Source organism: Suncus etruscus, chromosome 5 (assembly GCF_024139225.1).
Source record: "Suncus etruscus isolate mSunEtr1 chromosome 5, mSunEtr1.pri.cur, whole genome shotgun sequence".
NCBI lineage: Eukaryota > Metazoa > Chordata > Mammalia > Eulipotyphla > Soricidae > Suncus > Suncus etruscus.
In genome coordinates this window covers 121,722,776-121,736,516 of record NC_064852.1, presented here as the reverse complement: position 1 = coordinate 121,736,516, position 13,741 = coordinate 121,722,776, and the positions used below count along the sequence as shown (strand labels likewise).

At 38.3% G+C, this 13,741-nt stretch overlaps 1 protein-coding gene across 1 annotated transcript in view; it reads left to right on the top strand.

The window, feature by feature from the left end:
- PLCL1 (phospholipase C like 1 (inactive)) overlaps positions 1-13,741 on the top strand; it is a 345,138-nt gene that overhangs the window by 168,876 nt on the left and 162,521 nt on the right. The window lies entirely within an intron of this gene.

Here is a 13,741-nt window from a genome sequence, read left to right as displayed (position 1 = left end):
ACCGAGGTCTGTGCTGGGTCAGCCGCTTGCAAGGCAAACACCCTATCACTTGTTATTGCTCTGGTTCCTCTTAAATCTTTTGAGTTAACTTTTTTTTTTCTTGCTTCCAGTTTGACTATCTTAACTTGAAGTGATTTTCTTTCTTTCCACTTCTTTTTTTTTAAATGGATATACATTATATTTTTATTTTCTTTCTTTTGACTTCCTTTTGTTTTTGCTCGCCAAACCCCAGTAAGTATTGTATTGTTTTTGTTTTTTACTTGTTTGTTCTGTTTTGTATTTGGGCCACACTCGGAGATTACTCCTGGCTCTACACTCAGAAATCGCTCCTGGCAGGCTCTGGTGACCATATGGATGCCAGGAATCAAACTCATGTCCATCCCAGGTCGGCTGCATGCAAGGCAAATGCCCCTACTGCTGTGCTATATCTCAGCCCCTGACTTCCTTTTTTTCAATGGGTATGCACTGTGTTCTTCTTGAAGAGCTAGAGGCAAGGAACTAAATTGCCTACATTGTATGATCAGCCAGGTGTCAACTGATCAGTGTTCTCCATCTGCCATTGTCAAAACTGAGAACTGCTGAAAAGCACTGGATTTTTTTTTTAACTTGGTCCTGTAATTCTGACATAAATTAATATTGGAAGCCTCCGTGAAGAAAGAAGCTTCTTTACAACTTTATAAGATACTGCTTAGCAAAATAAAATTTTATTTATGATAAATATTTGTATTGTATATCTTATTCTGCTTGAGGTTCTCAGAACACAGTGCAGCCAGCATTAATCATTCCTCTTGCTCCCCTTCCTTCCTGTTTCTGAGACACTGGAGAGGTCTGGGGATCTGGTGACTGATCCAGAGATGGGTGTTTTCTTAGCTCTGAGTGAAAAGTTTAAAATGCTCCACATCACTAATCACCAAAGAGATGCAAATCGAAACAACTATGAGGTACCATCTCATGCCAGAGAGATTGGCACACATCACAAAGAATGAGAACAAGCAGTGCTAGTGGGGATGTGGAGAGAAAGGAACTCTTATTCACTCACTGCTGGTGGGAATGCTGTCTAGTCCAACCTTTATGGAAAGCGATATGGAGATTCCTCCAAAAACTGGAAATTGAGCTCCCATATGATCTGTCTATACCAATCCTAGGGATATATACCCTAGGAACACAAAAACGCAATACAAAAATCCCTTCCTTACACCTATATTCATTGAAGCACTATTTACAATAGACAGACTCTGGAAATAACCAAGATGCCCTCCAACAGATGAATGACTAAAGAAATTGTGGTACATATATACAATGGAATATTATGCAGCCTGGTCAGGAGAGATGAGGTCATGAAATTTTCCTATACATGGATGTACATGGAATCTATTATGCTGAGTGAAATAAGCCAGAGGGAGAGAGATAGACACAGAATAGTCTCCTTCATCTATGGGTTTTAAGAAAAATAAAAGACATTTTTGCAATAATTCTTAGAGACAAAAGAGAGGAGGGCTGGAAGGTCCAGCTCACAACATGAAGCTCACCACAAAGAGTGATGAGTGCAGTTTGAGAAGTAACTACTTTGAGAACTATCATAACATTGTGAATGAATGAGGGAAATAGAAAGCCTGTCTAGAGTACAGGTGGCAGTGGGGTGGGGAGGAGGAAGATTTGTGACATTGGTGATTGGAATGTTGCACTGGTGAAGGGGTGGGGAGTACTCTTTACATGACTGAAACCCAACTACAATCATATTTGTAATCATTGTATTTAAATAAAGATATTAATAAAAAATAAAACAAAAAATAAAAAGGTTGATTCACACACAATTACTATTCAAATGCATGTATGAGTCTAGTATATGGTATGCTGTACATTATTTTAATATAATAATTTTTATTGTGACCAAAGAGTGAATAATAAATCTTTCACAGTAGTATTTAAGGTACATAGTGACAATGAATCAGGGCCATTCCCACTACCAGGGTTGTCCTCCTCCCTCCACCCCTTTTCTTAGCATGTGTCCCATATCTCCTCTCTGTCCCCCAGAGTGCTAGTGAAACTGTTCCCCTCTGTTTATAGCTTGTTGTAGATAGGGTATCGATTCGGATCATATTTTAATTCCACTGAATTTTCATATGGCTGTTTGATCCTGGTACCATTCATTTTTATTTTCCCTTGCAATTCATCAGGTAGAACAAGATGATTCGCATTGTGTGGTTCTGCTGGAATGGGACAAAGAAAAAGGAAAAAAAAAAAAGAAAGCAGCTACCAAAAAAATAAAGAGCACCCAGCAGCAAGTAATCACCAAATAATAAATAATAACTACAAGCATAAAAAAGGAAGGAAAAAAAGAAAAAAGAGAGAAAAGAAGTTAAAAAGAAAAAGGAGAGAAAAAAAGAGAGAAAAAAATAAAAAGGAGTGCTGGTGTGGCAAGGTTTTATGCTCCCCCTTTTTATTTTTCTTTCTTTTTCTTTTCTTTTCTTTCTTTCTTTCCTTTTTTTTTTTTTTTTTTTTGCATAGGCACAGTATTTGGGAAGTAAGAAATGGACTTCCCTTGGTCTAACAGATTCAGGGTTTCTCCGTCCTTGAAGCATACTGTCATGGGAATAACTTCTGGCTTCGTACCTGCTCATTACCTCTTCCCAAGGTCTTTTTTGTGATACCAGGAAACTTTCTGTCAGTTGTAGATGATAAAATCAGTCCTCTGTAGCTAGAGATCTTGGTATTTGCATGGGTCATAGAACAAGGTCTAGGATAGAGTCTTTATGGTTCTAGACATTCTGTTCTATCTTTGTTGTTGTAATCAGTCTTCTGTAATAAGTGGTCTTGGTTTTTGCTTGTATCCTAGGCTGAAACCTAGGATAGAGTCTTCATTATGGTTCCAAAGTTTTGCTTAGTCTCAGTTGTCAAAGTCGAGCCTCTGTGATTAGAGTTCTTGATTTTTGTACAAGTCCTAGGCTATACAGCCTAGGGTAAAGTTTTTCTTATTGGTCCCAGTATAAGTTCTGCCCAGTCATGGTTGTCAAAGTCAGTCTTCTGTAGTTAGCACTCTTGGTTCTTGCACAGATCAAAGGGCGCCGTGTCTTCTGGATTTCCTCTTACTGTTAGGTGATGTGATAGGACAACCTGTTCTTAGATCAAGTTGTCATTTCCTCGTCAATATGTCATATCAGAACTGGTGCAAGTTGATGCCAGAGCAGTATTAGAGATTTTCCAGCGGAGTTTGGTTCCTGGTGTTTTTGCAGGGAGCTGTATCAGTTCTATGTCTGGGATCTCGGGTTTGGGGTTGGACGAACACTGTCCAATCTCATGGAGACTGAGTTGTATCCACATGACACATGCTCAGGGTGGGAGGCCCCTCTTAGGTATAAAAAGTATGAGTTCTTATCTCTAGAAGATAAGATCTTGTTTCTGTGTATATGGTTTCCCCATTTTTACTGTGCCTATACAAAAGCTATGGGGTCATATTGTATTGCTGGTGCTATAGTGGGTAAGAATGACAGGTTACACAGTCTCTGTGCTCTGGTTTTGATCTGAGCTTTTATCCCAGGTAAGACTTTTTATTCTCGGTTTTCATACCAAGCAGAACCAAAACCAGCGAGGATAAAGAAAATATGTATATATGTATATATATATATATATATGTATATATGTATATATATATAATAGAACAAATAAATAAAACTGAATAAAAAAGGAAAGTAATTGAAGAATAAAAGTGATGGAGGCTATCTTTATATTTGAGAATAAACACCCTGAGATGCATTATTATAATGATATTAAACATACAAAGGCAATATAGGCCTCCCAATTAGGCCTTTTGAGATAGTCTTGTGAGGTGTGAAATCCAAGGCATTTTTTTTTTTTACGCACCTTGGTCTTGAGTTTGAGACATGATTTGTAGCATTACGGGTTCAGGTAGTGTCCTTGAGCTGGGGGTCTTTCTGAAGCTGAATCTGGTACCATGCAACAGTCCATGTCAGCAGGCGTGTTGGTTGTAGTTCTTGCCGGGGCACAAGATGTGGAACTGAGAGGGTGTCTTTTCTTTTAGGAGCTGGGTGGTGGTTTGTTGGGGCAGGAGGTCGGTATTGGTGCCTAATGAGTTAAGAACTGAGAGTAAAGAGGGTTAAATAAAGAGGGATAATGGATCCAGATTGGGGGATGCGGGGGTAGAAGGGATTCTGAAGTGGGGGGAGGGGCAATATATATGAGGGGGCTATATACAGTATGGAGATGGATTGTTTACAGTTTAGGTTTGGCAATCAGAGAGAAGACCACTGTATAGAAACTCACACACACATATAGACAGACTTTAGAGATCTATTCGAGTATTTTCCTCCGCGTCTTGGGAATTCCATTTCCTTTCCTAGGAACAATCAAAATTGTGAGCATTGTGGAGTGATGGTTAAAAAGTATAGTTGTTGCCGAAAGCGCATTAGCACCCACGTGCTTTTGAAAATAAGGACTAGTGAGAAAGTAGAAAGTACCCCCCTGCAAGGAGGTCCAACGCATAGCTCCATTTATGACCATGAAAGGGTATGGTTTCCCTTCGCTTCCACCCCCAAAGACCCAGCTGCCAGGCCTTGCCATGAAGACCCAGTCTGGCCTAGGGGGTTTCATCCCCTTGCACTAGTGTTCAGTACAGGGGACCCTTCAGCTAGCTCCCCCGTTCAGTGACCCCCACATACCAGTTGTAAGAGAAATGGTGAAATTCTGGCATGTGAGGTCTGCTGAAGCTGTCTCCACCCCTGCCCAGGTCTTTTGCATTTGGGAAGGTGTATCTCCCTCCCCCCACCCCCCAAAGACCCAGCTGTCAGGCCTTGCCTTGAAGGCCTGGTCTGGCCTGGGAGGGTCCCATATCCCTGCACTAGTGTTCACTACAGGGGGCCGTCAGCTCTATGTTGCACATTTTTATAGGTGTGGCCATGGCAATTTGTACTCTGTAATAGAAATGAAATATTTGTTTTCTTAAGGCTAACTTCTGCACTGGAGGGGGCAAACCTACGATTTCAATTTTCTTCTTTGGCACTAGCAGCAAGATTATTTTCTGAGTTCCCTTAGCGTTTCATCTGTCCCTTGCTAATTATTCTCCTCTGCTTACAGCTTATAGTCAGCTGAGCTCTAGTTTTCTACCTCTTGGACTTTTTCCTTTTCTCGGCATTGGCCTCATGACGTTCATTTAATGTGCAAATCATTAGTGTCAGTCAGTAAATATTTCAACTTTTGCATTAACTGATGATGTTCAACTCCTACTTTTTTTCTTGTTGTATCCTATATGAGATGGACCCTAACTCTCCAGTAACTGAAAATCAGAGTGACTTGTAACTGGCGAATGTATGTAGTTTGTTAGGAAATGCATTTTTGTTTTTGTTTTTAGGCCACATTCAGCTCTGCTCAGGCTTACTCCAGACTCTGTGCTCAGGGATCGTTTCTGGCAGGGCTCTTGATAGGTTGTTCCTTGAGGCTCAAAGAATAGAACCTGGATTGGCTACAACAAGATGAGTGCTTGAACCCCTGTACCATTCCTTTGGTCCTTAGGGAGGTCTTTTATAATGTCTAGAACTTTCTTATCTTTGTAAAATGACTAAGGCGTCCTTACTTGATCTATCATAATTGTGACTCTCATTTGCTTGCCAATGTCAATCATTAAAATCTTTATTATATTGCCTTGCCTTGCATTAAATTTTATTCTCCAAAGGAAAAGGAAGCAGGGACTAGAGTGATAGTACAGAAAGTAGGGCATTTGCTTTGTAGGCAGCCAATCTAGGCTTGATCTTCATATGATTCCATATGAAGTCAGCCTGAGTAATTCCTGCTCATTGAGGCAGGAACAACTCCCAAGGACTGCTAGATATGGCCCCCAAACCAAAAATTTACAAAAGGAAATAGAAAGGGGAAAACAGTAGCCCTGAGGGGTATTCAGTGCCACTCATGTGAGGAAGCAAGGCTTTCATAAAGTTTCTAGATGAGTGAGACAAAAAGTGAATTAAGAGAAGTGAACCTTAAAAGTAATAGCGTGTCTTTCAAAAGTAAGGAATAAGAGGAAAATAGATGTACAAAGATGCTAAAAACCAAGCAAATATAAACAACCCAGCCTTTTAAGCTCTTATTAAGTGGTCACTACTGCAGTAACTAGTAGGTATTTATGTAGAGGGAAATATGAAAAGACTTTTATGAAGCAGTTTCTTTGATTGAGGAGGAAGTGAAGTGACCTGGGGGAAAGAGAAACAGTGACTCTCATCAAAAGAGTAATAAAGGCTTTTATGAAAGATGGCTTCTGTAAAATTATATATAAATACATATTTATATGCCTAGAAAGAGGCATATTAGTATTACAGGGTGATCTCTAAATTATTCATGATGATTATCTCTCTGGGTGGTGGCTGAATTGAAGATGAGTTTAAAGAAAGATGAGTTTTCTTCCAATAAGCATTTACCATCTCTCTAAGTAATAAGCAAATTAGATTCATATATATCTTTAAATTTCTAGCCTGTAAGTTGTTTCAATCTATTGAAATAGTGGAGAATTATTATACATAAAAATAGAAGTAATTGGAAATGAACTAAGTGAACATAATTTCGGATTTTTAGTGGCTGTTTTCCATGCTTACATTGCAAATGTGGTAATCCCTTTTATTACATATGCTGCAATTGACTTCCTAAGTAATTCAGGGAAGTGAGTGGTTCAGATCATGGGTGTTTCTTCTTTGAAAGTGAATATTTCTTTAAAAAGAAAAATAATGCTTCAGTAAAATTCTAGAGGATTTGGGAATTATGCCACAAGGGCACATGCTGAGTAATGTCAGTTTGGGAGGCAGGCTGCCAAGTTTTGTCAAAGAAAGGCAAATATGGGATTTGTTTTGCAATATCTGGAAAACTTGGAACTCTGATTTCTTGAAAACTCTTTCCAAGATAAATTAGTATGAAGGAATTCTACTTCAAAAGATTACATGTAGTGAAAGGAAAGGGAAAACAAAGTGTAACAAGATGAGAGAAGAGAAGGGAAGTTTCTTTAACCCCTCCCAAAGACTTTGATTTTCTTGAATTCAGTTCTTTTTGATTGCAGATTTTAAATTTGAGAATCAGTGGCATGAACTAATGTGAAAAGCTAAATAAAATTGTAAAGCAGACCTATAATTTATCTTGAATATGCTACTTGGCAGACAAAATTTTTTTCCTTTATGAAATAAATGGTAATTATTACTTAGACTTTTAAGAGTAGCTGATTATCAGACAATTAGTAAAAGCACATTACTTTTATCTGCTAATTAGTGTTAATTTGCAAGCACTGCCAATAGACTGACTCAACAAATAAATAAAAGACAGAGCCAGAAGTTTGACTCAACAGACAAGAGTGTGAACTTCCTCTTCAGATCTCTTCAGGCTCAGGGTATATATTATTGCAGTGTCATTCCAAATGTTCACCATGCCTTTGAGGTATCAGTGACTTTGTTTTCTAGTTGTCTCCTGTACTTTGGGAGGACAGCTGGTGGGAGGGGAATTGGGTTTGGGGGCATAACTCGCTGTGCTCAGACACACTCCTGACTTTGGGCTCAGGATTTGGTACTCAGGGCAGTGATGGCCGCATGTTGTGTGTCTGCTAAATGTCTGTCTAGATAATGCTTGTTTTACATAAGTTATCTCTGAATTTTAGTAAAACCTCTGTAAAGTAGGTGTTTTTATTTCCATTTTATAATGAGAAATAGAAACAGCATGTTCAGGTCTAGGTTCTCCAGTTTCTAAATTTATTCCATTATTTTCTTATCCCAGACTTGAAACTACCAACATCTCCCCTTAGATTATTTACCTAGAATATTTTTTCTCTAGAAACCTCAGTTGTTGTTGTTGTTGTTTTGGCCATACTTGGTTGTGCACTGGGGTAACTTCTGACTGAACTCTGGAATTATTCTTGGTGGGCTCAGGGAGGCACAAGCGAAGCTGGGAATTGAACCTGGGTTGCAAGGAAAATGCTTTACCTGCTGTGCTATCACTTTGGCACCTCTAAAAAATAGTTCTACAAATACCTAATTAGCTACCACTCCCTTTTCTCTTTTTAAAAACAATCACCCAATATATACATATTCACCCTTTGTGGTTTCTGCTTTCTGTATAGAGATTTTATCTTTAGTCTTCCAGAGCATGTCTGCCTTCCCCTAACTGTGACTTTCTATACACACTAGTATGATAATAGTTAACCAACTTCACATTCATTAGTTGTTCCCTAAACACTTGCCAAAGCCCAATCTTGGCCGTAGTCTAATTCCCCAAGCCAAATCTATCACCAGCAGTCACATCTTCCATTTTCTCTGGCTCTCAGAGCGAGGAGCAGGGGTCATCAAATTTTCTGCTTCCCACCATCATATCCAGACTATTGTTTGTTCATAGTCTCTCAAGGCTTGTGCTTGACTCACTCTTTCTCCTTGTTTATCACACTTTTCCCGTGAACTGACACCTCCTGTTGGTTTCTCACCCCATTATAGGTTTGGTTTTGCTGATTTCGTCTCTTTTTCTTCTCTATAATCTTCAGGAAACTGAACATTTATCTAATGTTCCAGTCTCTGTCCTCAGAGCTCCTCAGTCACTGAACCTGAAAACACTAATTTCTATGACACCCTTGTTTCTTATAAGCGTAATCACATTCCAAATTTGCACAAGATCAGAACAATGATTTTCTCATCTTCAGTGAATTTCTGGGATAATATTAGTTATAGTCTTTTTCTTCTTGATCTTCTCTCCCACTGAGTCTTGGCTTTATTTGCACCATGACAACTCATTGCCCTACCTATTGTATAACCGTCTCAGCCAAATGGCCTCACCTATCCCCAATCCATAGGAACCTTCTGCCTCCCTATCTTGATGAGACTTTTGTTGCAGATTAAATTTTGTTGTTACTAGCTTGTTATCCTTCAGACCTTGGCTCTCCTGCCCTACTTAACTCCCTGATTCTGGTAGATTCCACCTCTTGATTTCTCTACTCTTGCTCTCACGTTACTGGATGAAAAAAGTCACAAATCCTGATTAAAAATTTTTTTAGATTAAATGAATTTAAAATATTTTAGCACATAGCCAAATGTTGCATGATTGTACCATTGGTCAAAAGCATTGCCGAAGACTTGGGACTTGCCACTCTATTCCTCTATGCTCACCACTTGCTCCTATTAGGTCAACTTTAACTCTTTTCTAGCTTTTTTCTTGAGTGCAAGATAGCTGCTTTATTTTTAAGGATCAAACAAAGATAAAACTTGGAAATAAACAAGTCTGATGGATTTTATCACAAATACCTACTCAATATATAGCTGGCTTCATTGTTAGCTGCCAATCATATTCCCCAATGGGACTAGTCCTCATCTTTTCCAATCTTGTTCTGTGAGTCCCACCTACTTTCTTTTTCTACCTGAAAATTTCTCTCATAGCAATTCCTATGTTCTTGTCTGTTCATTGTCAGTCCTCATTCATTATTTTGCCTGCCCTGACAATGACTCCTGCAGTCCAATGTTGAGTGTGTCACGTTTGTCACTTTTTGTTGTTGTTGTTCAATTCCTATCTCCATTAAATCATCATGTTGAGACTTTCATGAGGCCCTACACTAAATTTCATTCTTAATTTTCATGGTTTGAGTTTAGGTAGTCAATGAGTCAATAAAACTAGAAATTTCTGTCCATTCCTCCAGTGTTCCCCCAATTTCCCTACCTCATCATTCCCATATTTTGAAGAGTAGATAGCCTTAAGTTTATTAATAAAATGGCTATATTTTCAGGTCTTACTCCAATATCATGCTTAATGTTTTTCTGATCTGTCTCACTCTTACCAAGACACAATCATTTTTCCCTAATTTTTTGGGGGAGTATTCTTAAGCAGGTTGTCAGTTCAGTGTGAGGATCTGGGGATGCAGTGATGCTCAGTAATCTCAAAATACAGTAATCTCAGGATCCCTGAAATTACCAGACCACTTAGGGAATGAGGCAGACAGGCTACCTGGGGATCCCATCAAGAACTTCATGGATTGTATCCTGCAGTGACTGGTACCAGGCAATCCTTATACCTTATCTCCTGTTCTCTGAATTTTGAAATTGATTTTTATCCTAGGTCCTTCTTTATGTGCTATGATTATACTTAGATACCATCACTATTGATTTACAATAGCCTCCATTTTCATAATATCCCCTGATATTATTTTGAGCAATTTTTAAGTATTTGGAGTTTGGTTGTTTAAATTGTTTATATAATATAATATATTATTATAATTTAATATAATATAAATTGTTTATATAATTGTTCCTTCTGGCTTAAGATCTTACCAAAGCTGGTACCTGTTATGCATTTAGAGAATATCCAGACTTGGGGGCCATCGGGGACTGTTGGAGAAGCCCAAACATTTTCATGAAAATGGTAGGATGCAGAAAGTAGAAGAGAATGGAATAATCCTCTGATTTTGCCCTCAGAGACAATATAAGGATGTGGATATCCTTGAAGACAGGACAGAAAACAAATGTAAGAGCAGGTCAGCTAGGAAGGTTGAGCTTAGTGTTGAGGTGTGTCTTGGATATCTGAGTGGATTTGTTTGGTACATGGGATATGTGAATTAAGAGCTATAGACAAGGTAAAAATCATGAAAAATTTCAAGAAATAAATGCAGTCAATATCAGGTTATTTCTGAATTTACCAGGTACTATTTATTTACCTTTCTTATTGTAAGAAAATTATTTATTAAATTGCCTTGGCTCCCTCATAGATATATGCTTTTTTTGTTTTGCCTTGCTTTTGGGCCAGTCCTGGTGGCACTCAGGGGCTACACCTGGCTCTGTGCCCAGAAATCGCTCCTGGCAGGTTTGGGGATCACATGGGATGCTGAGAATCAAAACAGGTCCCTCAAGGGTTGAACACATTCAAGGCAAATGCCCTACCACTGTATTATCTTTCTGGCCCCATGGGTATATACTTATTAATTCACCTTGAATTGGCAGTAATTATCATACTGTTCTGTATAAATAATTTATTTCAAATGAGATAATGAATATATGAATCCCCACTCAGCTCTGCCTTCATCATGGCTAGTCAAAAATGCAATTAATTCATTTTATAAAAAATTTACTGGGTACCTTCTCTGCATGAGGCAGTGTCCTGGCACCAGAAATAAAGAAGAGAAAATGATGTGGGGCTTGAGTTTGGGTGGGCAGAAAGTAAGAAAGTAAAGAAGATGATAGCTGGTGATATTAGCCCTACAGACTTCCTAGTAATTGAAACCTTGTTCTTCATCTTTAACTTAGATTTAAAATTTTAATGCTCAAAAACTAAGATGGTAATAAATTCAGTGAGGGAAATAACTTGGCAATATGTTGGTGACTCAGGGATGCTTGATTAGTGCTTCAGTTCCAATAGTCACAGTACTCTAAGATTATCTTTGAGCTGAACTGTGAAGGAGTCAACCAGGAGGTCTTGAGAGGAAATCTTCTATGCACAATTCAAATATATGAAAATTCTTTTTTTTGGGGGGGGGGCCACACCCGGCGCTGCTCAGGGGTTACTCCTGGCTGTCTGCTCAGAAATAGCTCCTGGCAGGCACGGGGGACCATATGGGACACCGGGATTCGAACCAACCACCTTTGGTCCTGGATCGGCTCCCTGCAAGGCAAACGCCGCTGTGCTATCTCTCCAGGCCCGAAAATTCTTATTTTTAATACTGAAAGAAAAAGACTTTTATTTTCTTAAAGCAATGAAATTATTATTGTCAGACCCCCAAGCTAGTTAAAAAGATAAAGGGACACTATTTTAAAGAAATCACAGAGGCTGTGATGAGGCTTCCAGGCTTGGTATTAGAATTACCATTGTTCTCTGAAAATGGAATTTGGCTGTTTTGTAAATTGGATCCAGAGCCTTTTGCATGTTTGAATTTCATGCCTATGAATTTATTTTTTCTAATACTATGTAGAACTGCAAAATGCACATTGGATAATAGAAAATTGTTGGCATGTGACATCACACTCCATTATCTTCTCATGTAAAAGTTTCACTCTGCTTTCTAGGTTTTTTATTTTGCTTTTCCACTTGCATCTTCCATATTCCTTTAGTAAAGAAAAACTGGAACACAGCTACCAGTACTATCTTTATTAATTTAATTGGCCATCAAAAAATAGAGATTGCTTTTCTGAAGAACTCCTTACGTATTTTATGAGTTCAATGATTAGGCAAATCTATGAAAATGGATGCTTTTCATTTTCTTGAAATCTAAACATGCTTTAATGTTTTGCTTCAACATGTTCAACTTTTTGCGTTTCTGTGTTTCGGTATTTAAAGATGTTTTAATGGTTAGAAGACAAAAAAGAAATTATTTTGAATTGCTTTATTAATTTCACCAGTACCTTTTATAGTAATTTGTAGTTAGAAATCTATTACCTTTAAAATATTGAACTTTTTTATTGACACCTGAAATTATAATGTTCAGATGTGTTATAAAATCTTCAATAGACTGGATTAATTTTTTTTTCCACATTCAGTGATGCTCAGAGGTTACTCCTGGCTCTACACACTAGGGGATCACTCCTGGTGGTGCTTGGGACCCTATCAGGTGCTGGGATACAAACCCAGGTCAGTCTTGTGTAAGAGAAGAATCCCACCCTCTGTACTATACAATTCCGCTCCTTTCTGCTTCTTTAGGCAAGTTAGAAAAACTGGCCATACTGGTCTTATATTACTACCTGGGAATAGGCTGAATTTAAGCATTAACATTTGTCTCTCTTTGAGTGGTACTTTCTTTCATTTCAATAATCTCTTCCTACCGAACTATATAAACCCACATGAATCATATATAGTGCCTTCCTGTCTCATATAGAGTCATTGAATTTATAATCACTAATTTAAATTAGAACCCTCACTTTCTAAATGAGTTCATAGCATTTCAAGTGGCAAGAAAATTTAGTAGCATCATGATTTAAGCTTGTTTTCCTGAGACATATCTCTTTCTTGGTCTTTGGTAATAGGTTCAGATGACTGCTTTATACTGAATAATGGAACAGTAAACTAAAAATAATCAGTAGAGAACTGATGGTCACTCTTAATAAACTGATAGCTGTAAATTGTTTTATACTATTTGTTTTACTTCATTAAGTCAGACTTCAGATATGTGATTATCATACTAAGAATTAGATAATTCAGAGAACCTGGATCAATACATTGAATGCATGAAGTTTGTTTTATTGTATTAGAATAGTTGGTTGAAGATGTAGGTGTATTTTGTTTGTTTGTTTTCTTTGTTTTTTTTTTTTGGTTTTTGGGCCACACCCGGTGACACTCAGGGGTTATTCTTGACTATGCACTCAGAAATCACTCCTGGCTTGGGGGACTATATAGGACACAGGGGGATCGAACCACGGTCCGTCCTAGGTTAGTGCATGCAAGGCAGATGCCCTACTGCTGGCACCACACTCCAGCCCTAGAGATGTAGTTTTCAATAATATCTCAACTTAGAGGCAGTGTTTTGGTTTTAGAAACAAAGTATGTTTCTCCATTGTGTGTAATAAAATCATTACCAGGTATGTGATAAATGACTGTGGAATGTCTGATAGGAAATGTGTGGCCCCATCCTCTCCCATTCTTCCTGTGTAACTTGATCCTACTTGCAAGACCCCGCCCATTTCGGGGAGGGGTCTTGGAAAGGGTAGATAAGGCTTTGATCGGAGAGGATTAAGGGCTTTTGGTCTTTTGCCAGGATGGAGGTTGGAGGTGACATGGATGAAAGATGTAAGATGCAGGGCTA